At 38.4% G+C, this 24119-nt stretch overlaps 1 pseudogene; it reads right to left on the bottom strand.

Annotated features, from left to right (window-relative positions):
- LOC114024266 overlaps positions 1-23561 on the bottom strand; it is a 33295-nt pseudogene extending 9734 nt beyond the window's left edge.
- Between the last annotated feature and the right edge of the window lie 558 nt (positions 23562-24119).

The raw sequence follows: 24119 nt of genomic DNA, 5'->3' as shown, positions 1-24119 counted from the left end.
ATTTTATGGGAGAGTTCATCCCATTCACATTCACAGTTATGATTACTATCTGTGTCTTTCTCTCCATCCTATTCCCCCCCTCCCATTTCTTTCTCTTTTCTCTCTTTCTCTCCTCACTAATGTTTTGCTTTTGACCACTGGCTCCCTCAGTCTGCTCTCCCTTCTATTAACCCCCTCCCTTTTCTTCCCCTTTACCCTTACTACTTCTTCCCTCCCATCTATCCTCCCTCCCTTTTCTTTCCCCTTTTCTCTCCTACTGCCTATATGTCAAGTTAGATTTCTATACCTAACTGATTATGTTATTCCCTTCTTGAGCCAAATCTGATGAGAGTAAGGTTCAAACAATGCTCATCTCTTTCCCTTCTTTCCCTCTACTGTAATAGGTTTTTGTGCCTTTTCCTGTAATGTAATTTACCCTTGTCTGCCTCCTCCTTTCCTTTTCTTTCAGTACAATCAATTTTCTCACTTTCAGATGCAATTCTAAATGCATTGTTCTGTAGAGAGATTAGGTTCTAGGTCACCCCAAAATAAACATGTGCAATCTATAACATAGGTAAAACCAGGCAGCTAGGTGGTATAGTGGATAAAGTGCAGGGCCTGGAGTCAGGAAGATCTGAGTTAAAATCCTGCCTAAGACACTAGTTGTGTGACCTTGGGCAAGTCACTTAACCCTGTTGGCTTCAGTTTTCTTATCTGTAAAATGAGCTGGAAAAGGAAATTACAAACCATTCCAGTATCTTTGCCAAGAAAACCCCAAATGGGGTCATGAAGAGTTGGACACAAGTGAAATGACCAAACAAAAAAGAAGGCACAGATACATATCTTGTGAACTAGGGCAAGTCAATCAATCTCCCTAGGTTTCTGTTCATCATCTGTAAAATGATGGTATTCAACTACATGGCATTGGAGGTCCCTTCCAGATCTCAACCTATTATCCTAGGACCACTTAATTCAGTTTTTAGGTTAAGCTCCTTGGTATAAGCAAAAAAGAGGATGGGCTGCTCACATAGTAGGTGTGAGAGATAGTTGAGGCCAGCCGATATGCTCCATTAGTATCCTCAGATGTTAAGAAAACATGGAGAAGGTACTCAGCACATTGGACGTACCCCTGGTGGTGAACTTATGGAAGGACATGGAAAAGAGTCGATTGAGGTTAACGGATGAATTTATGTGAATTTTCCAGGCCATGTGGGTTTCCCTAATCCCTGAGATGTGGAAGGGATAACTATAGTTTGAAAGGAAAACTTCCATCAATAGGTTCATAGGTCCTTTGGAGTATCTGAGAGTATTTGAATACTATGGGTTAGATAACTGAAATGGGTACAGTATAATGATAAATAAGATAGGATTCTTGTCTTTACCAAGTAACAGAGAGAGAATATATATTGAAAAAATTATTCTACAGACCAGATTGTGGTAAGTTATGCACCTCCTCCAGTACCTAACATAGTGCTCTATACACAGTAGTGACTCAATAAATGATTATTGAATGAATGAAAGTGTCATAGGAGATTGGCAGCATTTATTACATGTCAACTGCATGCTTGGCACTGTGCTAGGCTCTGGGGATAAAGGCCAAAATTTTTACAGTTCTGCCCTCAAGAAATTTACTACCTAGCTGAAAGACACAACGCATACATATTAAATGAAATGCAAAGTATACAAAAATCGAAACCAGTTTAATCTCTTTACCATGTGACTTCAAATACTTGGATACCCCTGTAAGGTCTCTGCCAAGTTTAAGAGTCATGGGTAGAAGTTGCAGAGAATCAAATTTAGGAAGAAGTTTCCTAAAGATTGTTTTTGGCACAGATCAGAGATTTTGTTGGCATAAGGAACTTATGCCAACAACTTATGTGTCAGAAGGAGGATCAGATCAAAGTCTTCCTGACTCTGAGGTGGCTTCTTTAACAGCAGCACAACCCTCATTCTCTTCTGAACAAGAAGAGCTAACCCCAAGTAAAATGGATTTGTTCAGGAGGAAATGGGTTCTTCCTTACTTGCAGTTCTCTTTGAACACACCCTTTAGTTGGGTATTTTGCAATTGTTCAGTCATTCTTGGTCTTGTTTGACTCTTTGTGACCCTGTTTGGAGTTTTCTTGGCAAAGATACTGGAGTGGTTTGCCATTTCCTCCTCCAGATCATTTTACAGATGAGGAACTGAAGCAAACAGGGTTAAGTGACTTGTTCAGGGTCACACAGCTAGTAAGTGTCTAAAGCCAGATTTGAACTCAAGAAGATGAGTTTTCCTGACTCAAGGCACAACACTCTATCCACAACTCCAACTAGCAGTCCCTAGGGGTATTTTCAGTATGTTGTTGAGTGGCTTGTTACTCAGGCATGAGTTGGTCTAAATGGATTTTGAGGTCCCTTTCAAAGATACAGTGACTCTGGGGAACTGTTGCTCTCTGCAGTTAAACACTTTTATCAGTGGTTTGAAAGATGGCATAGATGGTATATGTGTCAGATTTTCAGATGACATAATGCTGAAGGGGGCTGGAGGGATGGAGTCACTAGAAAGATCTGAGTAGGCCAGGTCATTATATTGAATCTAAGAATACAAAATTTAATCGGGATGAAAATAGCTCTGCTTGGGTTTGAAAAATCAACTTTGTAGGTATAGCATGGGGGAAGGGACTTGGTAATAGTTAGATAATAGTTTATATGAAAAAAGATCCAGGGGTTTTAATGGATTGTAAACTCATTGTAGGGGCAACTGGGTGGCACAGTGGATAGAGTGCTGGACCTGGAGTCAGGAAGTCCTGAATTCAAATCTGGCCTCAGACACCTACTAGCTGTATGACCCTGGGCAAGTCGCTTAACCCCGTTTGCTTCAGTTCCTCATCTGTAAAATGATCTGGAGAAGGAAATGGCAGACCACTCCAGTATCCTTGCCCAGAAAGACCCAGAAGGGGTCACAAAGAGAGTTGGAAACAATTGAAACAACTAGACAACATCAAAAACAAACTCATTATAAGTCAATAGTTCCATATGGCAGCTAAACAAATGTGTACAATAGTAGTCTGAATTAAGAGAAATAGTGTGCGAGAGTAGGGAGGTCGTAGTCTCACTGGACTTTGCTCTAGTCAGACCACATGTAGAATATTAAATTCTACTCTGGGCACACTATTTTAGGGGAAGCCCTGGCTAAATTGGAGAACATCCAAAGGAGGGCCACCACAATGGTGAGAGTCCTCAGGATCATTCTGTACAAGGGTCAATTGAAAGTACTGGAATATTTAGCTCAGAGAAGATTTAGTTTGGAGAGTGGGGTAGTGGCAGAGGACAATTTAGGGGAGGAAGGGAATGACAGATGGTTTCAAACATTTAAAGGGCTTGTATGTGGAAGAGGGCTTAAACTGGAAATAAATCTAACTAAGAGGGAAGAATTAGGGATGGTGGATAGAAACTTCAAAGGCAGATTTTCACTTAATGTAAAGAAAACTAACAATTGGTGCCTTCTAAAAGTGGAATGGGTGTTTTGGGGAAGTAGTAGCCTCCTTATCACTAGAGGTCTTCACAAAAGGCTATGGCAGTTATTGGGAATGTGGTAGAGAGAATGCTTGCTCAGGTACATGTTAGGCTAGATGGCCCTTGGCATATTTTCCAATTCTGAAATTCTGAGATTCTGGGAAAATTTTGTTTTATAGGTTACTTGTTAATAATAATACTGCTAGATTCAGATATTTTTACCTGGAAGTTTCCAGCAGGATAACTAATCTCAATATATTTTACTTAAATTTACTAGTAATAATACTAAAATTATTATAACACATTCCTTTAAGATTTTTACTTCAGGGGCAGCTAGAGCACTGGCCCTGAAGTCAGGAGGACCTGAGTTCAAATTTGACCTCAGATCAAACACTTGACTAGCTGTGTGACCCTGGGCAAGTCACTTAACCCCAATTGCCTAAAAAAAAAAAAAGATTTATACTTCAACAGATAAGATGTTCTACTTTTGCAACTCACAGCTTTTGATGTCAATGTATCCTCTTGAATTCTTGAAATAAGTTGAATTTGATTTAACTTAACAAATATTTATCGATTGTCCTGCTTTTTGGTTAATTCCATCTACCTAGATCACCTTGTTTAGATCCTTGTTGTCATCTATGGGTCTCTAGATACTCTTCTTTCTTATGGAGTTTAGAACCTTAGTCTTACTTTCTGCCCCAATCCTTGTTCCCATCCTTGGGCAACATCTCTGTTCATCTATTTTTCCTTTGAACACTTTGGCCTCCTAGTTTGTAAGTCTCTTAAACTTCCATTACTTTCTTCTTTACTGGACCTCTGTCACTCATGAGTGTGTCCATACTCATTATACAATACTGTTCCATCTCCATGGTTCTGAGCTCTGATATTTCCCTGTGTGATCACAATCTCCTGCCTCTCTAAGCTTTCTCTCTGCCTCACATCTATATATATATATATATATATATATATATATATATATATATATGTATATATATTTGTCTTTTTCTTACCTCTAGTCCTTCCATCCCAACCTGGGTCTTTTTTTCCATATCCATCACTTCTGCGCTGACCATTCCCTCCTGCCTTCATTGTCTTCACCTTATAGCAGTTCAACCATGCATAGTGCTCTGCCCTTGAATTCCTTATCCATTTGTCCTTTTGTCATTCATGCCCTGTTAGTTCTCAACATGGTGCATTCCCATCATTTACTTTCTTTGCTCCTGCTCAAAGGGTACTGAACACACTAGAGAAAATCATGAAATCTAGCTGGGTCTACCGTCAAGTCGTATTATTTAATCACAACTGGTAATCCCACTGTTGCATGGCTATTTTTTTATTCATTGATAATTAACTTTCAATCTTTCTTCCCACAGCCTTTTTCCCAACCTCTCTCTTCTGCTCAAAACCCTAATACCATTCACATTCCCCTTTCTTTCTGTAGATGACATTGCTTTCTATCTTACTGAGAAAACTAAGGTCCCAAGAGAAATGGTTATTTCTTTCTTGTATTAACAACTAATTATTGAATTAGGACCAATGGTTTCCTCCTTTTCTACTTCCTCATCCAGAAATCAACCAGTGTGTGAAATCTTGGGCAAAGAGTTGCCCAGGCTAAGACCTAATCAAAAACAATAAAGAAATTCTAAGTTTAGGCATATGGGTGGATTCCTGCTCATTGTGTTTACTCATATAGGTCTGGAAAAATGTGGATTCTCCCTTTTGTCAGGTGATAGAGAAATTGATAAGTCTCTGACCAGGACTTGAGTGATCCAAGTCACGCACCCCTAAGACCCTCATTAGAATGAGCTCACATCTCATTATAATAATCATTCTCTCATTACTTGTTAACCAATCAGAGTTGATTGCCACCCTCAGGAATACCCACTTCCAAGGGCATATAAGTATTGACTGGATTTCATGAGAGGTCTTTGGCATTTTAGAATGCCACTGACCTCTTTTATTAATAAAATGCTAGCATTACTAATAAAATGATTAGTTACCCAGAAATCATCCTTCACACTTTTTAAACGTCACAGTCCTCTGTCCCAAATTCCTTCATCTCTTTACTTTGTGCTTCAAAACCTGTTTATATCTTCACCCGTTCTCTACTCCTTATTCCAGTCTCCAAGGAGGAGGTGAACTTTCTCCTTGCCAAGGCTAATCCTTCTGTTTGTAGCCTTAATTCAGATCTGTCTTTTCTCTTCTGACAACTTGTCTCATTAATCATTCCTTCCTTTCTCTTTAGTCTCTTCCTATCTACTAGTTCCTTTCCTACTCTTTACTCTATAAGTTTCCTCTATTCTTAAAAATTCTTCATTTGACTCTGTCATCCCCTCATATTAAAATCTTATATGACTCTCCATTTTTTACTATGAAACCCTTAATAATAATAGCTAATATTTTTATAATCCTTCAAGGCTTTGCAAAGGGCTTTACATTTATTATCTTCTCATATGATAATATGTAATAACCCTGTGAGGTAGGGGCTATTATTATCCTCATTTTATTGATGAGGAACCTGAGGCTGAGAGTGGCTGAGTGACTCGCTCAGGGTTACAACAGTTAGCAAGTGTCCAAGGCAGGATTTGAACTCAGCTCTTCCTGGTTCTGGGTCCAGCATATTATCCACTAAGTCACCCAAGAAAGATTATCTACAGTTATTGTCTGTACCTCCTCTCCCACCTTTGCTCCTTATAGCTTTTTTTTTTGTCTTCTTTTGTCCAACACCATGCTCCTAAAACTGCTATCTCAAAGGTGACCATTGATTTCTTAATTGCTAAATCCAATGGCATTTTCTCAGGCTTCATGGTCCTTCATCTGTCCACAACTTTTGATCCTGTTACCCACCAACTTTCTTTCCTCTTTTGGTTTCTCTTATGTTACTCTTGTTAAGGTTGAAAATACCTGGAGGGCTTATACCTTATTGGGGTAGAAGACCTCATTTTCTTCATAGCTGTCCAAAATCATGAATTGCCTCTATGCCCCCAGGCTACAAAAGTGTCAGTACATACTCTTGTGGATTGAGTGCTGGATCTGGAGTCAGGAAGACCTGAATTCAAATATGACTTACTAACTGTGTGGTGCTGGGCAAATCATTTAACCTGTCCACTTTAGTTTCTTCATCTGTTAAATTGGGATAATAATAGTACCTAACTCCCAGGGTGAGGATAAAATGAGATATTTTAAAGCCTCCATAAACCTTAAAGTGTTATATAAATGTTGTTGTTGTTGTTTTGTGTTTGGTGTGAGATTTGGCACGTGTGTGTTTATCCAACTACCTTGGAGCAGTTGTAGAGTGAGAAAAAGAAAATGGGGTCAGAGAAACAGAAAGACCAGAACAGGGATTATATTGAGTAAGCGAGCAGGTGTAGGTTTAATATAAATCAGAGTCCTCAGTACTTGCTAATATTGAAAATATGAGGAGTGGCTTCTAGGGTCAGGAAGAGGTAAGACTCTTAGAGCTAGAAGGACCTTTGGAAACTTTTAGTTTAATTTCTCACCCATTATAAGTATTTTCAATTTAAATAATCTCTGTCTGTTTCTGTCTCTGTCTCTTTGTCTGTCTGTCACTCTTTATCTTGTCTATGTCACTCTCTCTCTTTCTCTCTTTCTCATAGAATCCCTTTGGCAGTCTGGTAAAAAAATCTATGGACCTTGATAGTTGGTCAGTTACACTGCTTGATGGTCTTGTGATTTATTTGTGGGTCTAATAATTATAGAAATTTTGGAATAGCAGTGACAATATATCTTTAACAACTGCAATGCGATATGAAAATATCTGTGATTTCTATTGGTGACAAAATTATAGGCACTGGAATATTACTGGGGTTTGTTTCCTACATTTATAGTTGAAGGACATGCTAAATTTCAGTTAGAAAACAAAGATGTGATTGTTTTTCCCGTTCAAATTCATGTCCTTCCTTCCTAACCACCAAATCTATACACAGATCCCCCTTGCTTCTGCATTATAGCATCTCTGATGGATGTTCAGCACACTTGTTCCATGTTTGGGTTCTAGTTCTTTTCTCTGGAGCCACTGACTCCCCTCTACTCCCCCACTCTGTCCCCCCAATCTAATTTCTCTTCCACTTTCTATTCCTTCAACTATTTGAATTCAGCTTTCGTGTTCTCTTTAAATTTCCTCTTCTGGCTAAACTTCCGTAATTTACCCAAACCTCCCTTATGTTACATGCTTTTGAGTTTCTTCACCATTCTGGTGACCTTCCTCAATCTAGCCTATCTATGCTTATAAAGCATGGAATTGGGAAATAATACGTTAATTGTGGTTTGAGCAATGCCTATACAATGGGACCTCCCCATCTTCTGGACACTCTACTTCCATTAATATTGCTTTATTATTTCATTGTTCTTTTTAGCAGCCATATCACACTGGAAGAATGAGCCCTGTTAGTTCAAACCCTGATACTTATTGGCTGTGGACGTAACGATTTTTGTTGAGTCATTGTTTAGTTGTGTTCGACTCTTTGTGACTCCCATTTGGGGTTTTCTTGGCAATGATACTGGAGTGGTTTGTCATTTACTTCTCTAGCTCATTTTACAGATAAGGAACTGAGGCCCAGGGTCACACAGCTGTCTGAGGCCAGACTGAACTCATGAAGATGAATCTTCCTGATTCCAAGCCTAGTGCTCTATCCATTGTGCCATCTAGCTACCCAACCTTAGACAAGATATTTAATCTCAGTGTCACTTTCTTCCATTTATGTTCATTACTACTTGAAATTTCCTGTAGTTGTTAGACCCATGACTAAGTAATAAATTTTCCTATGGAGTATCGTGCAATGGAACTGACCGCCTATCAGTTCCGTAGATTTCATCAGAGTACCAAGGGGAATCCATCATACACACACACACATACACACACACACACATCATCATCATCATCATCATCATCATCATCATCATCATCATCATCTAGGTCAATGCACTCATTTTGCACTTGGAAATGCAAGGAAGGAAATGCAGATAAGGAAACAATTCTAGGGAGTTAACAGTGACTGGTCTAAAGTCACACAGGTACTTAGTGATAGAATTGAGAATGAATTCAATCCTCTTCATAGAAACTCCTGTTAAGCTACCTCTCCCTTGTACTCTGCTTTTACAGGTTTTTTTGGTACCTAAATTCAGGCTTCTACGTTTATCCCTATTCTAGTTCTAGCACGTAGTTCCTGCCTGCTGACTTCTTTTTTGCATACTAATTTTGTCAACCAGTAGTTTAGCTGTTCTCAGCTTTTGGTTCACATGCAAATTTGAGAAACATTTTCTCCCCCAACTTCAACCTAGTAATCGAAAAAAAATGTTGATTAAGACAAAGGTGAGTGCAGAGACTTGTGATATGTCACTAGAAACCATCCACACCATCTACTCTTCCATTTCAAGGTTATGCAATTTATTCGTCAATATTCATATTTGATGTATTTGGTGAGGTTGATGAAGGCTTGACCCATATAGCTTTTCCTTACCATCAACCCAAGTAATGTGTGATTCCCAGTTCATAGAAAAATGTATATGGCTTTATGTAACGCAGAGCTCAAGGTGGAGGAAGAGGCAGATGGTTCAAACATTCCTTAGGAACACAGAGTTTTAAAATTGGACGGGACTTCAGAGTTTTTTTTTTTTTTAATTTTGTCTCTCTTTTTTTTCTTTTCTTTTCTTTCTTTTTTTTTTTTTGCTTTTTGGTGAAGCAGTCAGAGTTAAGTGACTTGCCAATGGTCACACTAGTAAGTGTCAAGTGTCTGAGGTCAGATTTGAACTCAGGTCTTCCTGACTCAGACCTAAACTCTATCTATTGCACCACCTAGCTGCCCCTCAGAGATTTTTTTTTTAATCCAAGGTTTTTAACCTTTTTTTTTTTTTTTTTTTAATAACATGGACCCCTTTGGAAGTCTGGTGAAGCCTAAGGATTTCTTCTCAGAATAATGTTTTTAAATTCAAAAAATAAAATATATAGAATTAAAAGGAAGGCAATTATATTGAATATAAAATATAAAAAAATATAAAAAAGTGACTAGATTCTAGATTAAGTCAATTATATTGAAATACAACTACTGAAATATATATTTAAAAAAACCAAGTTCATGTACCCCAAGGTAAGAGCCCCTCTGGTCCTGAAACATTTCTAGAAACCTTACTTCCACAGACTCATCTGGAGCAGGATTTTGACCAACATCCTGCATTCTTTCTTTCAACCCCTAGATGGCAACCTGAGACCTTGAAGAGGCCCCTGGCTTGCTCAGTAATTTCTAAATTCCAGGATCTTTCTGGAAGCCCTTCTAGTGTTTCTCACTTACCTAATGAATGCTTGAAAGAATTATCTGGTCCCTGTAAAGAGGGAAAAGTAAACAGGACATTTTAGTGGCTTGAGTAGGAAGGATTCCTTCCTGAGACCGAAGGTCTGAGGTGGAGGAGGTAAAGTCAGAAATTTTCCAGACAGTCCACAGGATAACAAAGGAGAAATCTTTCTCCTTTTCTGTCTTCCCCCATCCCTTCATGCTTGTTCTTCCTCGTCTTTTTTTTCTTCCATCTCTTCTTCTTCACAAAGCACTCACTCACTTATCATGGTGGAAGAAGTCTTGTTGGGAGAAGGATAGGATGAGGACCATGCTATTTTTTTCACCTGTCCATTTTAAGCCCTGGGCATGGAATATATTGGGGTTTTAGCACTGTATTAAATCAAAGTCAGACTATAAGGCCTGTAATGAGGTGTTTTTTCTTCCCCCCAGCACTGTTCCTGGCATGTAGTAGGCACTTAAAGCTTGCTATAATAAAACCTTGATCACAGGCTAAAACAGTTACTGGTTCCTAAGTGAACAAGAGAAAGAGGGCTTCAGCAATTATTAAAGAAATAATCTACAGAAAATAATTTCCTGGGCATCTGAGAGTTTTTTCCTTTTTTTTTTTTTTTTGATGAGGCAGTGGAATTAAGTGACTTGCCCAGCATCACACAACTAGTGAGTCTTATATGTCTGAGGCTAGATTTGAACTCAAGTCCTCCTGACTCCAAGGCCTGAGCTCTTTTGCACCACCTAGCTGCCCTGAGTTTTTTCCTTTTAAGTAAAATATTTTAACCATTTTGGATGGATGTTTTTTCTAAAATGTATCTTACACTTTTTGGCTTCACTGGAGTGGAGCATTGTGGAAATAGCACTGGATCTGAAATCAAAAGGCCTGGGTTTATGTCCTGGCTTGCCTACTTATTAGGCATATGATATTGGGTTGTCATTTAAACTCTCCAGGCAACAGCTTCGTTGTTCCTGGACGCTTGAGGCCTACCAGGGAATTGTACAAAGCTGACTTTGAGGCAGGTGGTAGCCCAGTAGATAGAAGGCAGAGTTTGGAATAAGGAAGTCCTGAGTTCAAATTTGGCCTTAGGAACCGACTGGCTGGGTGACCCTGGCCAAGTTGCTTAACATTTGTTTCCTCAAATGCAAAGTGGGGACAATAACTTGTGAGGATTAAATGAGATCAATAATGGTAAAAAAAAAAAGCACTTAGCATAGTTCCTGGCATGTAGTAGGTGCTATATAAATATTTATTCCTTTTCCTGGTTAATGGATCTGAAAATGTATTGACTACCCTTGTCATGGCTACCCAAGTCTATTCAAGACTACCCCAGCCATGTTGGCCTAGGAAATTAACATTCTGAAGACTGACGATACTTCCCTAAAGCCAACAGTGATAGAATTAGCAGCAGCAGCAGTGGGAAGGATCAGCTGGGTGGAACTTCTGCGGCAGTGCAATACCAGAAGCGATGAATCACAGTTTTGGAGGTAGAAAATAGAAAATGACAGCTGTAAAGGCTGAGAGTACTGGGAGAAGGCAAGAGGTTCAGGGATGATAGCATCACATCTGGAGTGGAGCAGTGGGAACTTTGGGAACATGTCAATGACCCACAGAAGGCAGAGCCAATAGGAGCAGGAAGGCACAGGTGGTTGCTGGGAGATCTAGCTGTGAGAACTCATCCAGGAGAGGCTTGTTTTCCCCAGATATGATTCAAGGAGGCAAGCCATCTATGCTAAACCTTTTTTTCATCTCCGAGTGTGAGTTTTGTAGGGATTTGTTTTCCCTATGGATGTTTCAGCCTATGGAAGATTGTATTCATTTGATGGGGGCTGAGAAAAATTTTATAGCGTAATCTCTCCTGTTATTTACCTCATTATTCTGTTCCTACTCAATATTATATTTGATTAATGGTTCCTATCTGGTCTGCTGGTATTGGAATAGGTATTGGATGAGGGTCTGAGCCATAGCTCTTCTGTACCCTAAATCTAAGGAGTGTGTGATTCCTGGTGTTAGTATGATTCCCATTACAAAGAAAAATATTTATGGATTTTAGATAACAAAGAGCTCAAGGTTGGGGAAAAAAAGCTAACATTCCTTAGTAACATAAGGTTTTTAAATTGGAAGGGACTTTATTGACCATTTAATCCAAGGGTCCTTAATCTTTTTTTTTTTTTGTGCCAAGGACCCCTTTGGAATTCTTGTGAAGCTTAATGGATAACTAACTCCTCAGAATATTATTTTTAAATGTACAAAGTAAAATATTTTGGATTTCAAAGGAAATAAATATAGTTGTAAAATATTTTTAAAAGCAAGTTCACGGACCCCATGTTAAGAATCCATGATTTAGTCTAAATTCCTCAGTTTATAGGTGAGGAAATTGAGGTCAAGACATATAAATGGATTTGCCAAAGTCACATTGCTAGGAAGATGCAGAGCTGGAAATTGACAACACATTTTTTGACTCTAAATCCAGTGTTGTTTCCACTATACTATGCTGCCTTTCCCTCTTTTGCTTCTTAAGGAATTTTCCATTTTTGTAATCTGTAAAGGCAGTCTACATTTTATCCTTTACTAAAGCCACTTGTTTGATCACATAGATAAGCCAGAATAAATCAGTTTGAACAAATTTTTTCAACTTGATCTATATAGACAAAGCCTGAGATGAATTGGAGGAGCTCAGGTGGAATCAAAGTTTTCTGAAGAGACAGTGTTTCCTCTCCTTGAGGAAATCAAAACTGTTGCTCAAGGACCAGTATCAACCAATTCAATTAAGTTAAAAATAGCCCTTTACTGTAGTTTAAACTCTTTTCTGAGAGATAGCATGCCCTAGTGGACAAAAATATTGGGCCACAGATAAGACTGGTTGTATGACTATGGATAAGTCAATCAACTGCTTTGAACCTTGGTTTTCTCATCTATGAAATGGGGTCATTATACCTGTCATGACTGATTGTGAGCATTGCATGAGATAATATGTAAAGCAGTATGCAAATGTTATACATTATTATCTTATTGATGTAAACTGTGAGTAAAGACTATTTGCTCATTAGCGTGGCTTTATTAATGAGCTATCTCAACTCTTCATACACTAAGCTATAGAATGTTCCCTTATTTATCAGGATGTGTATATTTAAGTATGTAGAATTATGGCATGGTAGTGATACAGACAAGAACATGGCAGAGATTTGTGGGTGTTTATACCATCCTTGTCACATTCAATTGCTCAGTGCTGAATTTAGATCCCTTGATAAATCAAGGAGAACCATATGGTTGTTTTTGATGGGCGACTAATCCATTATTATGACAGATGGTTTTATTTCTCTCCGCTGAAGGTGAAAGCTCATTGGTGAATGTGATCATTACCAGCTTGATGACTCTCCTGAAATGTCAGACTAATCTACACTTAATTTTGGAGGTATTTTGAAACTCAGATTAATCTGATGTTTACTTGCTTCATGGATCTGGTCCATAATATGAAGAATCTGTGAATATAATTTCTAGGAAATGGTACTTTGATATAAATCACAAGAAATAGAGAATGGATTATGCAAAACCTAGTAGCAGTGAAAGTGTAATATTCCTAAAACAATTCTTAGGCAGTCTGATTGGAATATTCTATTTAAGGCAGTGCTCTCTCCCTTTTGTGAAGTATATTAGTTAAAAGTAATGCAAATATATGAGTCAAGTGTTCATCACTGATACCAAGAGTGATTAGAATTTCTGCCATTTTCCTGCTAGGTGTCAATTTGTGTTGGCTGGAAAACCTTGTTGGTATAGAACCAATGACCTTTTACTGTTATTACAGTATTGAAGAACCTTGTCCTGAGAAAGTCTAAGAAAGGTTGATGAAAATGCTGAATCAGTTTTAACTGGCTCTAGGGACCTTGGATTCACATACTATTTTTAACTTATGAAGGTTTTTCTCCTTTGGTATCTTGTTTGATCCTCATAAAAATTCTGTTTTGGGGAAGGCAGGCAACAAGCATTTATTAAGTACTTTGTATGTGTCAGGAACTGTGCTAATGCTGCAAAAGTCTCTACCCTTAGGAAGCTCACATTCTAATGTGTGAAGCCAGCACTTAAAGGATAGCTGGAAAGGGGTAGGAGTACGGGAGAGAAAGAACCTGCAAGGGGCATGGTGGCAAAATATGGAGCCCAGAACAGGGTCAGCTTGGGTATGTCCCTAAAACTGAGGCTCTTGAAAGAACTCACCAATGGGAGAAGGCAGCTGGCAGGGTGTAGGGAAATTTCAGGGTGAGAAGGCCCCAGATACTGAAGGAAATCCCAGAGTGAAAAGACAGCTCAGTTACAGTGGTAAAGGAGTACGGCCAGGAAGGGAATGAAGAATGTTTGGACAGGGACAAAAATGAAGGGCCCTAGAGAGAACTCATTACTGGGAGAACTGTGCTGTGGGTAAGGCAAACAAACCCATACTATGGATAAAGAAACTGAGGCTCAAAGTAATTACAGGCTATGTCCAAAGTCATACAGTCAGTGAATGTCAGATCTAGGACTGGAATCTGTCTTTTGACTCTTAGCCTTGTATATTTGGGGATACTCAGTGGAGTGTGGACACATCCAGAAATCTGGAGAGAAAAGAGGGAAACTGAAAAGGGATGAAGGGGCAGCTAGGTGGCACAGTGGATAGAGCACCAGGCCTGCAGTCAAGAAGTCTTGAATTCAAATCTAGCCTCAGACACTTAATAGCTGCATGACCCTGGGCAGGTCACTTAACCCTGTTTGCCTCAGTTCCTCATCTGTAAAATGAACTGGAGAAGGAGATGGCAAACCAGTCTAGTACTTTTGCCAAGGAAACATCAAAAGGGGTCACAAAGAGTCAGACATAACTGAAAATGACTAAACAACAATAGAAGAGGGATGGAAAGCCCATATTCCCACTGTGGTCAGGGCCCGTGAAGAATCATCTGCAAGAAGGAGAGAGGAGAGAGCGGTCACTGGGATTTTATGTACTAGGCTGAATGGATCTTGAAAGCAAAGACCAAAGGGGAAATATGAGAATTCTTTTTGTGTTCATTCATAGATATCAGTCAGTAGAAGCTGACTTTCTGATAGAGAGGTAGCCTTTAAAAACCAATTTTGAAATGCTGCAGACCCCTCCTAAAGACTTTAGTCTTAATTTCCCAATAGTTTCAGTGGAATGTCTTCGCTAAGGTCTTGTTGATTGAATGGAACCAAACAAATGCAAAACCCAATACTTTAAAATGCCATTAATGTGTGAATCTTAAAAGTATGTAAGAGGCAGTAGGATGAAGCAGAAAGAGGCCTGGGCCTAGAGTCAGGGGATCTGGTTTCAAGTTTAGCTCTGACACTTGCTGAATGACATGCTACTGCTTTGAATAATTTCCTTCATGTGCAAAACGGCTGCTAGGTGGCACAGGTAAAGTGCAGCACCTAGGGTCAGGAAGACTCTTGTTCCTGAGTTAAAATCCAGCCTCAGACACTTACTAGCTGTGTTACCTTGGGCAAGTCACTTAACCCTGTTTGCCTCAGTTTCTTCATATAGAAGAAGAGCTGGAGAAGGAAATGGCAAAGCGCTCCAGTATCTTTGCCAAGATAATTCCAAGAGGGGTCACAAAGAGTCAGACACGACTTAAAAAAATGACTAAATAACAACAACAAAAAAAATTAAATGAGAATAATAACCTGTACAATAACTCCTGCAGGATTCTTGTGGGGAGAGTGATTTTTCAAACCTTGAGTGTTAGTTGTTATTACAATAACATTGTACATCATTTTGTTCTGAATTTTTCCATCTCTAGTTATTCAACTGATCTTTGAAAGAAGCTTGGGGTCCTAAGAGGTAAAGGGGAGGAGGGAGTGCTTTCCAAGTCTGGGAGGGGCACAGCACATGTGAAGGCACAGGGGGAGGAGATGAAATGAAGAGAGGAAAAGCAAATAGGCTAGTTTGTCTGGGTTACAGAGTCCCTGAAAGGAGCAACTTTTCAGGTATTCTGTAGTAATGGGAGTAATAAATATGGAGAGGTACATTGGAGCCATTGGCTTTAGATAGGAAACACAGGAATTTATATTTTTTATCTTAGAGCTGAGAAGGATCCGCTGGAATTTTTGTCAGGGGAGTGACATGATTATAATTGTGCTTTAGGATCTTAGATTTAGAGCTAAAAGAGTCCTTAAAGAATCATCTAGTCTAATTCTTTCATTTTACAGAAAAGAAAACTATAGCAGGAGTGTGTGTGTGTGTGTGTGTGTGTGTGTGTGTGTGTGTGTAATTTGGGGAAAGGAAGACTGTCTGAGACTGAAAAAAGAAAAACTGGGGTTCACATCCAAGTTCTCTGACTCTTTATCTAATACTTCCCACTACTATATGCCATCCATTTAAAAAAGAGACTGAAAAAGTTAAAACAAAACCTCCAGATTTTTTTTTCCCATAGTATTTGGTCTTGTTAAACAAAGTCAAAAACATTGACATCAAAGCAGAATCACCAAACCCAGCTAGTATCTCCTCACTGGCCCACATGGGAGAGATGGAGGACAAAAACTGACTTCCTGGGCAACAGCTTAGACTGGACGTTCCAGGCTCCTCATTAACATACATTTCTCCTGTGTTTGGGATGTACTCCTTTCTCATCTCCATCTCATAGAATCTCTAGTTTACCTCAAAGCACAGGTTGGGGCCTACATTTTATATCAGGCCTTTCCTGATCTTCCAAGTAATTCACACTCTTTCTGTCTTCAAATTACTTGGTATATACTTTATTTTACTTCTCTACTTACTTTATTCTACTCAGTAGAATATTAGCTACTTGAGGGAAGGGTACATTTAATTTAATGGTTAAGAGACACTTTGATGGCTAAGTGAATAAAGTTCTGGATTTGGAATTAGGAAGACAATTCAAATCTTACCTCAGACATTAGCTTTGTGACCCTGGCAAGTCATGAAACCTCTCTTAGCCTCAGTTTCTTCATCTGTAAAATGAGAATAACAATAGCATCTACCTACTGGGGCTGTTGTGAGGATCAAGTGAAATAACATGTAAATGCTATTGTTATCATTAATCTTTGTCTGCATAGCACAATCCCTTGCTCATGTTAGGCACTCAATGTTTGTTGAATTGAATCTGAACTTATAGTTCTAGCATGGCTTCTTAAAGATTCCCCTGGACCAGGGATGTGCTGGAGCCACTCAAACTAGCAGGGAGAGCTGATTGTTAAATTTTCATTGCGAGCATTTATACTTAGGAAATGAGCAAATGCTACAAATTTGGGTTTGTTTTATTTTGTGGATTGTCAAGATTTAAGAAAGTGAAGGAGAAAATCTTAAAAATACAGGTTAAGCTTAAAAGTCTCTCAGGAGCACATTTATTTTTTCCCCAGGGAGTCAGTTGTTAAAAATTTACCAGCATACACTTGTTTAGGAGTGTAGGGAGGACTGTGTCAACACAGATGCTCCTCCCATATTATCTAACCTCGGTAAGAATAGGGAAGATTTCCTGTTCCCTACCATCATTGGGGAAAATGGTCCTCAGTTTAGTATGATATTTATTATACTAGTCATTTCACTGACCAGAATTTTAGTTAATATTAGAATTCTACTGTTAATAATTCATTACCACGAATACATATTAAGTACCACTTAGGTAAACAGCAGTCTGCTGAAATCTGCCCAATTCCTAATTCCTTCCTTCTAGGAGCTTATAATATTCCAGGAAAATGTCACAGGTGGGTGGGATACAGCCTGGGGCAGTCGAGAGGGTTGGATGTAGAGTCAGAAGATTGAGGTTTCGCTCCCTCTTACTGTGCGGCAATTTGCTTAATTTGCTTGGCTTCAGTTTTCTCATCTGTTAAAAGGTGCTGGACTAGTGTCCTCTAAAGTGCCTCCCAGATCCCAGGTCTGTGGTGCTACAAGCTTTTTTGCCTGGGGGAGGAGCCAAGTAGTTTAAAACAAAAACAAACAAACAAACAAACAAAAAAAAACCACCTGAAAGACTGATGAATATCCATGAATATAACACTTGATTTGATTGCAAAAAAAAATTCTCTTGTCCTGTGTGTCTAGCCTTATCTGACCTTCTCAAGACTTCGGAATTTGCAACCAGTTCTAACTCCCTTTGTTTAACTTAGAAGCCTTAAATTTGTGGGCCATCCATTATTGGGCCTATAGATACCTGAAGTGAATGAACAGTCTGTGGGTTATGTATGCATTGCCATTATCCTGCACAAACAAGGAGGGGGACCTAGTGGGTGTCATTGAAGTGACCAAAGAAGTATACCTCTGATTGCTTATTTAATGAGTAAGCATATGAATAAAGGAATAAATGAATGAATGAAAAAGCAATTATTAAGGATTTACTGTATGCCAAACACTATGTTAAGAGCTGAGGATGCAAATACAAAAAGAGACAGTCCCAGCCCTCAAGAAGCTAACTGTATGTAGTTGTTTTTTGGAATCCTGAACCCAGATTAATATATGGAACTGGAAGTGATGGGGGAGGGAGTGGGGAGGATATAATGTGTACACAAATAAGTATAATGTAAGATAGTGTGAAGGCAGCAAAGGATAGGGAGTAGAAGGGAGCAATGGATTCAAAGTCAGACAGCCTGAGTTGAAATCCCAGCTCCTTTACTTAATCCTTGCGTGTTTTGGGGCAAATCTCTGAACTCCTCAAATCTGTTTCCTCATCTGTATCAGGTCTCTTCCAGTTCTAAATTCTATGCTCTTTGATTCTATGACAGTAAGTACCTTTGGGGGAGGAACTGTCTTTTCCCCTTCTTTGTAACATTAGCACTTAGCACAGTACCTGGCACCCAGAAGGTGCTTCATAAATGCTCGTTGACCGCCTAACTGTGAGGACCAAGTCAAGGAGAGCAACTTGGAGAGGGGGATCAGGGAAGGTAACAGGGAGAAGATAATGAAGAGGAGGATTTTGTCATGAGGAAGAAGTGAATCCAGGCATAGAAGGCTCTTGTGTGAAGACAGGTTTGGTTGGGATTTAAAAGCATGTGAAAGAAGGGGAGAGTATGAAATGTATCTGGGAAGGTAGGTTGCATCCGGATGGGGGAGGTCCTAAAATGGGGGGCTGAGGTGTTTGCGTTTTATCCTACAGACTGTCTATTTTATTCCTGGACAGTTTTGCACTGTTAAGCTCCAGGTGGATATTTATACTTCACGTTTCTGACCTGATGAAATCAAGTTAAAACTCAATTTGGAGGATTTAGAAGCGTGGTAAAACTAGGCTTTGTCAGAAAGATATTGAGAAAAAAATTTTGTTTCATGAAATGAAATGTTAGTCATCAATTTTGGGTCTATTTTCTTCTAAATGGTTAATGGACTTTTATAGGATTTCTATTTAATGCTCGTGGATAAATGTGTCATTGATAGTATTCTAAGATGGAATTCATTTGCTTTATCGAACCCCTCTTTTGACCCTGATGACAGAAGTTGAAAAATATGCTTTTATGTTAAGTTAAGAAGAGCAACCAACTAAGATATTTTGAAAATTATTGAAATTAACAATACAGTGCTTCATCATCAGGGAAAAGGAAATATATTTTAATTACTTTTTTCTTTTGAAAATTTATAAACCATAATAAATCAAGAAATATTTAGGTCGCTGAACATTTTTGAAGTACCAAACACTAATTGATTATTATCCCCAACTTTAATAAATCTCTTTAATGGAGACAAAGAGCAAATTTGGCCTGAGAATCCTGAATAATTTTACAGTATAACTTTTAAACTGCATTACCATAACCTTTTCAAGTGAGTCAGTCAAGTGTATGTGTGTGATAAGCTCATCCATTCAGGTTCACCAATTGCTCATTTAACTAACTATTTGGTTGGTTCTATGGGACTCTCAGCTCTGATTGAAGCATGCTGTTTTCAAAACTCTTATTATCCAAGCAGAACTAGTCTTTGGCAAATCTTGAAATAGGTGAAGTTTATTTTCAGCACTTCTATCTACCTCACTCTGCATCTTTTTCCTTCGTCAATATTCCTTCTTTCCTCAGGCACCCTTTGTACTCATGTTCTGTTATCTTACAGCTGTCCTTCCAACCTCCCTCTCCCCATCAAAGTCTGCTGTCAAGACAACATCTGAAACTTATTTGCACTAATTCAGCAATGACTGATCATGGTTCCCACTGATGTTAACTTTGGAGGATGGGTTTGCATTTTAACTGGCTCTATAAGGCCTTAAGCTAAAAATAATGTTTTACATTTATGTGGCACCGCTTTTCTCTTTTATTTTCAACAAATTTGCTGTGTTTTGTTTTATTTATTTATTTATTGTTAAAAATTCTATTTATTTATTTGCTTTTTTTTATATCAGCATTATAGGATTATAGATTTATAGTTGGAAAGGATCTTGGAAATTCTTGAGTTCAATCCTTCATATTTATAGATGGTGAGTTTATTGAACAAAAAAAATCATTTGATCAATTAACAAGTATTTATTATTTATTGTGTGTCAGTCATTGTGCTAAGCACTGAGGATTTAAAGAAAAAGCAAAAACCTTGAGAAAAAGTCAAGGAATTTATTCTTAAGGAAATTATATTCTAATGAGGTAGAAAACATGAACAAAATAATTACACATGAGATACTTACAAGGAGGAGATGGCAGTCTTATTTTTGCCCAGTTATCCTGCTTCCTTACATGTCTTTGTCCTGAATTTGTGATTATCTGGTAAAAGAAGAATCTTTGGTGAATGTTGAGCTATGGATTTGAATAATATTTCAGACTTGGGTGAAGCTCACATGATAATTATATTGAATTCTTGGTTTGGAAATAGCCATTCTTCATCTTCTCTGGGTATATGGAAATGTAAAGTGGAAGCTAGATAATGGAGAAGATATTGAGTCTGAAGTAGTATAGGTATGTTATGAATAGGGATGTGTACACTTCCAAGCTAGGTGAACAGGAGCAAGTCTTTTTTTTTTTTAATCAATTTGAGTGTAATTTTCCTCATCTTAAAAACAGAAGTGTTAATATTTTTATTGACCACTTCACAGTATTTTGAAGAAAGTGCCTTGCAACTCTTAAAGTGATATATCCATGAGACATTTTATTATGAGACAGGTTATCCAGGCACTTTTCTTAGAATTGGTAATTACTCTTGGAGAAAAATATGATTGCAGTCAGACTAGACCTTGGAGGTTAACTAGTCCAATCCTTTCATTTTATATGTGAGAAAATTGATGGCCAGAGAAGAAAAGTAACTTCCCAGGTCATACAGAAAGTGGGTACCAGAGCTGGGACTTGAACCCATGTCTTCTGCCTCTTACATCTTTGCTCCTTCCTGTAAATGTTCTCTACAGGGATGTAAATTAATATAACAAGTAATATTCCTGGAGGAAGAGTTCCATCTCCTTGTGGAAAAAAAAAGGAAAAGAAAAAAGATAAAGAAAAAGAGAAAAAGTAAATACTGTATACCATCATCCTTCATTATACACTTCAGTTGTGTTTGTCCCTAAAAAGTCTAGGCAAGTTCTGTATATGTGCCATGGAATGGAAATACCCTGAAGGCAGCATCATGTAACCCATCCTTTCCTTGTTCATCTTACTGAATGAACAGCTAGTGAAAACAAGATTTCTCAGTGAAGGCAGCACCAGAAGGAGAAACTTAATCCCAGCTTTTCCCTGTCGTCAGAAATATTTCTTGCATCATTTTGTTGCTGTTCAGTCATTTCAGTCGTCTTTGTGTCTTTGTGACCCCATCTGGGGTTTTCTTGGCAAAGATACTGGAATCATTTGCCATTTCCTTCTCCATCTTGCATCACTACCTTTTGTTAAAATTGACTAATAGCTCGGTATCCCTTTCCTTCAGTCAGGTGGACAGAAGCAAGAACACTTTAAATGCCACTTCCCAAGTGAGAGGGGGAAATTGGCTGACATGGGGGGTCATTCTCTTCACCAGTTTCAGGCTCTGTTCTGGAAGAATTGGCTCTGTCGTCTGAGGCAACCGGTGAGTTGTTTTTGTAACTGTTTTGCAAAGTCTCCTCTGTATCATCTATGGAAGGAGTACCTGTCTTTCTTCCCGGCCCAGCTTTTTGCTTCAGAGAAGATTTAGAATTATCATATGGCTGAGGACTGTTTTTTGCCTTACTTTGTACCCCCAGTGACTAGCATAGTGTCTGACACATAGTAAGTGCCTAATAAATGTTTGTTGAATGACTGAATACATATATTTTATGCTTTTACATTCTTTGGCCCATGGAAGCTGATGATTTGATAATTTAGATTTGTAATATTTCAGTTCTTGTAACTAGCACTCTACTAAGACTTGAGACTTGTAGAAAATGTTTAATAATTAAAAATATCTAGAAAGAGATAACAAACCTTATAAATTTGGGTCATTCCCTAGAACTGATATTTTGGATTCTTAGGGGTAGATACTAGATTGCTCATCTTTGGATTTAAAGAACAGATATATCCAATGAAGTATTAAAAGATAAATGACACAACATAACCAAGATATTATGTGTATAGGGAGCCGATAACATATTTGTTTGGTGAGTAAGACTTAAATGACTATTCATTTTACTACACATGGGATTTAACCAAAATTTGGACAGAAAAAAGTCTACCTACCTACATGGTTCCATTTAAAATTCTTTGGAGATAATTCATATCTTTCTGGTGTCCTTAGAGTTCTAAAAGGATTCAAAATATTAGAACAAGTTTTTGACCCTTTTTATGATTAATATGTACAGATAAAAATAAAAATAATTTGCTACATTAGTGATATAGTCTATTTTTATGTCCCTGAGAGTAAACTTTTTCTAGAATATTTGCTTCCAAATACAGCATTTTGCTTACACTCAATATTTGTATGTGTACTCATTCAAATCTCATTGGCTTGAAACTTTAAAGACTGTATCAGTCCACAAGGTCTTCTATCGGCAGAGGAACTATGGTCATTTAAAGAAACGTTGTTTTCCTATACTCCTCAAATGTCCTTGAGTTTTCAGGTTTATTACTTACTCACTCACACACACACACACACACACACACACACTAATATTTGAGATCAATATATTTTTCTTTCTTTTTTTTTTTTTAAAGTGAGGCAATCGGGGTTAAGTGACTTGCCCAAGGTCACACAGCTAGTACGTGTCAAGTGTTTGGTCTGAGGCCAGATTTGAACTCAGGTCCTCCTGACTTCAGGGCCGGTGCTCTATCCACTGCGCCACTTAGCTGCCCCTGATCAATTTATTTTCCAAAGCAAGTTATTTTGACTCTTCTCCCCTTCCCAGATGGATGGGCTGGGAAGGGGAGTAGAATCAAAATAACTTGCTTTGGAAAATAAATTGATCTCAAGTACTTGGCATAAATCTTAGTCTGATACATTTGAATGTCTTAAAAATAATACTCAAATGGCCCAAGAAATTAAGAATGAGCAAAATGAGTCTTAAATAATGTTCTCCTACTGGCAGGCAGTGGATGAATGGTATTTCTTTTGAAAGCTAATTTTTAAGTCAGTTATTTGGAACTTGAAATACATTTTCCCATAAAAACATTACAAATGATGGTAAGGTTCCTAGGCCAGCTAATCAAATCTTCTTCATTCCATAGGGTACCTAAATTATTTCACTAAGAGTACTAAGCTAAATTTTGAGTCCTTGAAGCAAGGGGGTCATGTAGTTAAGGAGAGCAGAGCAGGTAGAGGATGAAGCAGAGTAGGGGAAGGACGAGATTCACCTTGGTGCAGGATTGTCTCCTTGCCCAATATAGAAAAGGACCAAAAATGTCTGGCATCTTCTCAGCTCCACTTTTGTGTCTGATTTTTCAGTCTCCTTCACGGCCCACATTATCATACCTCCCCCATATCTGTCCTATCTGCCACAATATTCCATGGTCCGTAGTTATCCAGCTATCTCTTTCAAAAGAGTTTTTCACCCCCTCAGTGAATATTTTCACCTTGGTGTAGGAGTAAAGCCATCTGATAGAAGTGATTTATACTAAGGAATGAAGGACTTAGGAATAAAGGACAGCTAAATGTTTTCTTGATCGACTGACTTCAATCTCCTCAGAGGTATTTGCATTTAAAAAAAGATGCTTAACTCAAAATTAATCTCTAAATGATGGTGTTTCTGATAACATAACTGTTTGAAATATAGAAATTCTGAGGGCAGGAAAGATATTTTGGGGCAGGTTGGCCATCTACAGGCACACCATCCCTCACTTGATACCTGAGCTTGGGTTAGCCCCTCTAACTTGTCCTTGCTTCCTCATCCCTCCTTCCATTCCTCCACTTTTGAATTCATAGGGTCACTAAAATGTTCAAGTTTTTTCACCCTGGCTTCCATGACAGAGGTAGGGGAGTCTCACAGTGCTGAGACTGGGGAAGCTGGGTGGGGAGAAAGGGA

Source organism: Vombatus ursinus, unplaced genomic scaffold (assembly GCF_900497805.2).
Source record: "Vombatus ursinus unplaced genomic scaffold, bare-nosed wombat genome assembly UNPS02014820.1, whole genome shotgun sequence".
Lineage (NCBI taxonomy): Eukaryota > Metazoa > Chordata > Mammalia > Diprotodontia > Vombatidae > Vombatus > Vombatus ursinus.
The sequence above is the reverse complement of the archived record's forward strand: the minus strand, read 5'-3'. Positions and strand labels throughout refer to the sequence as shown.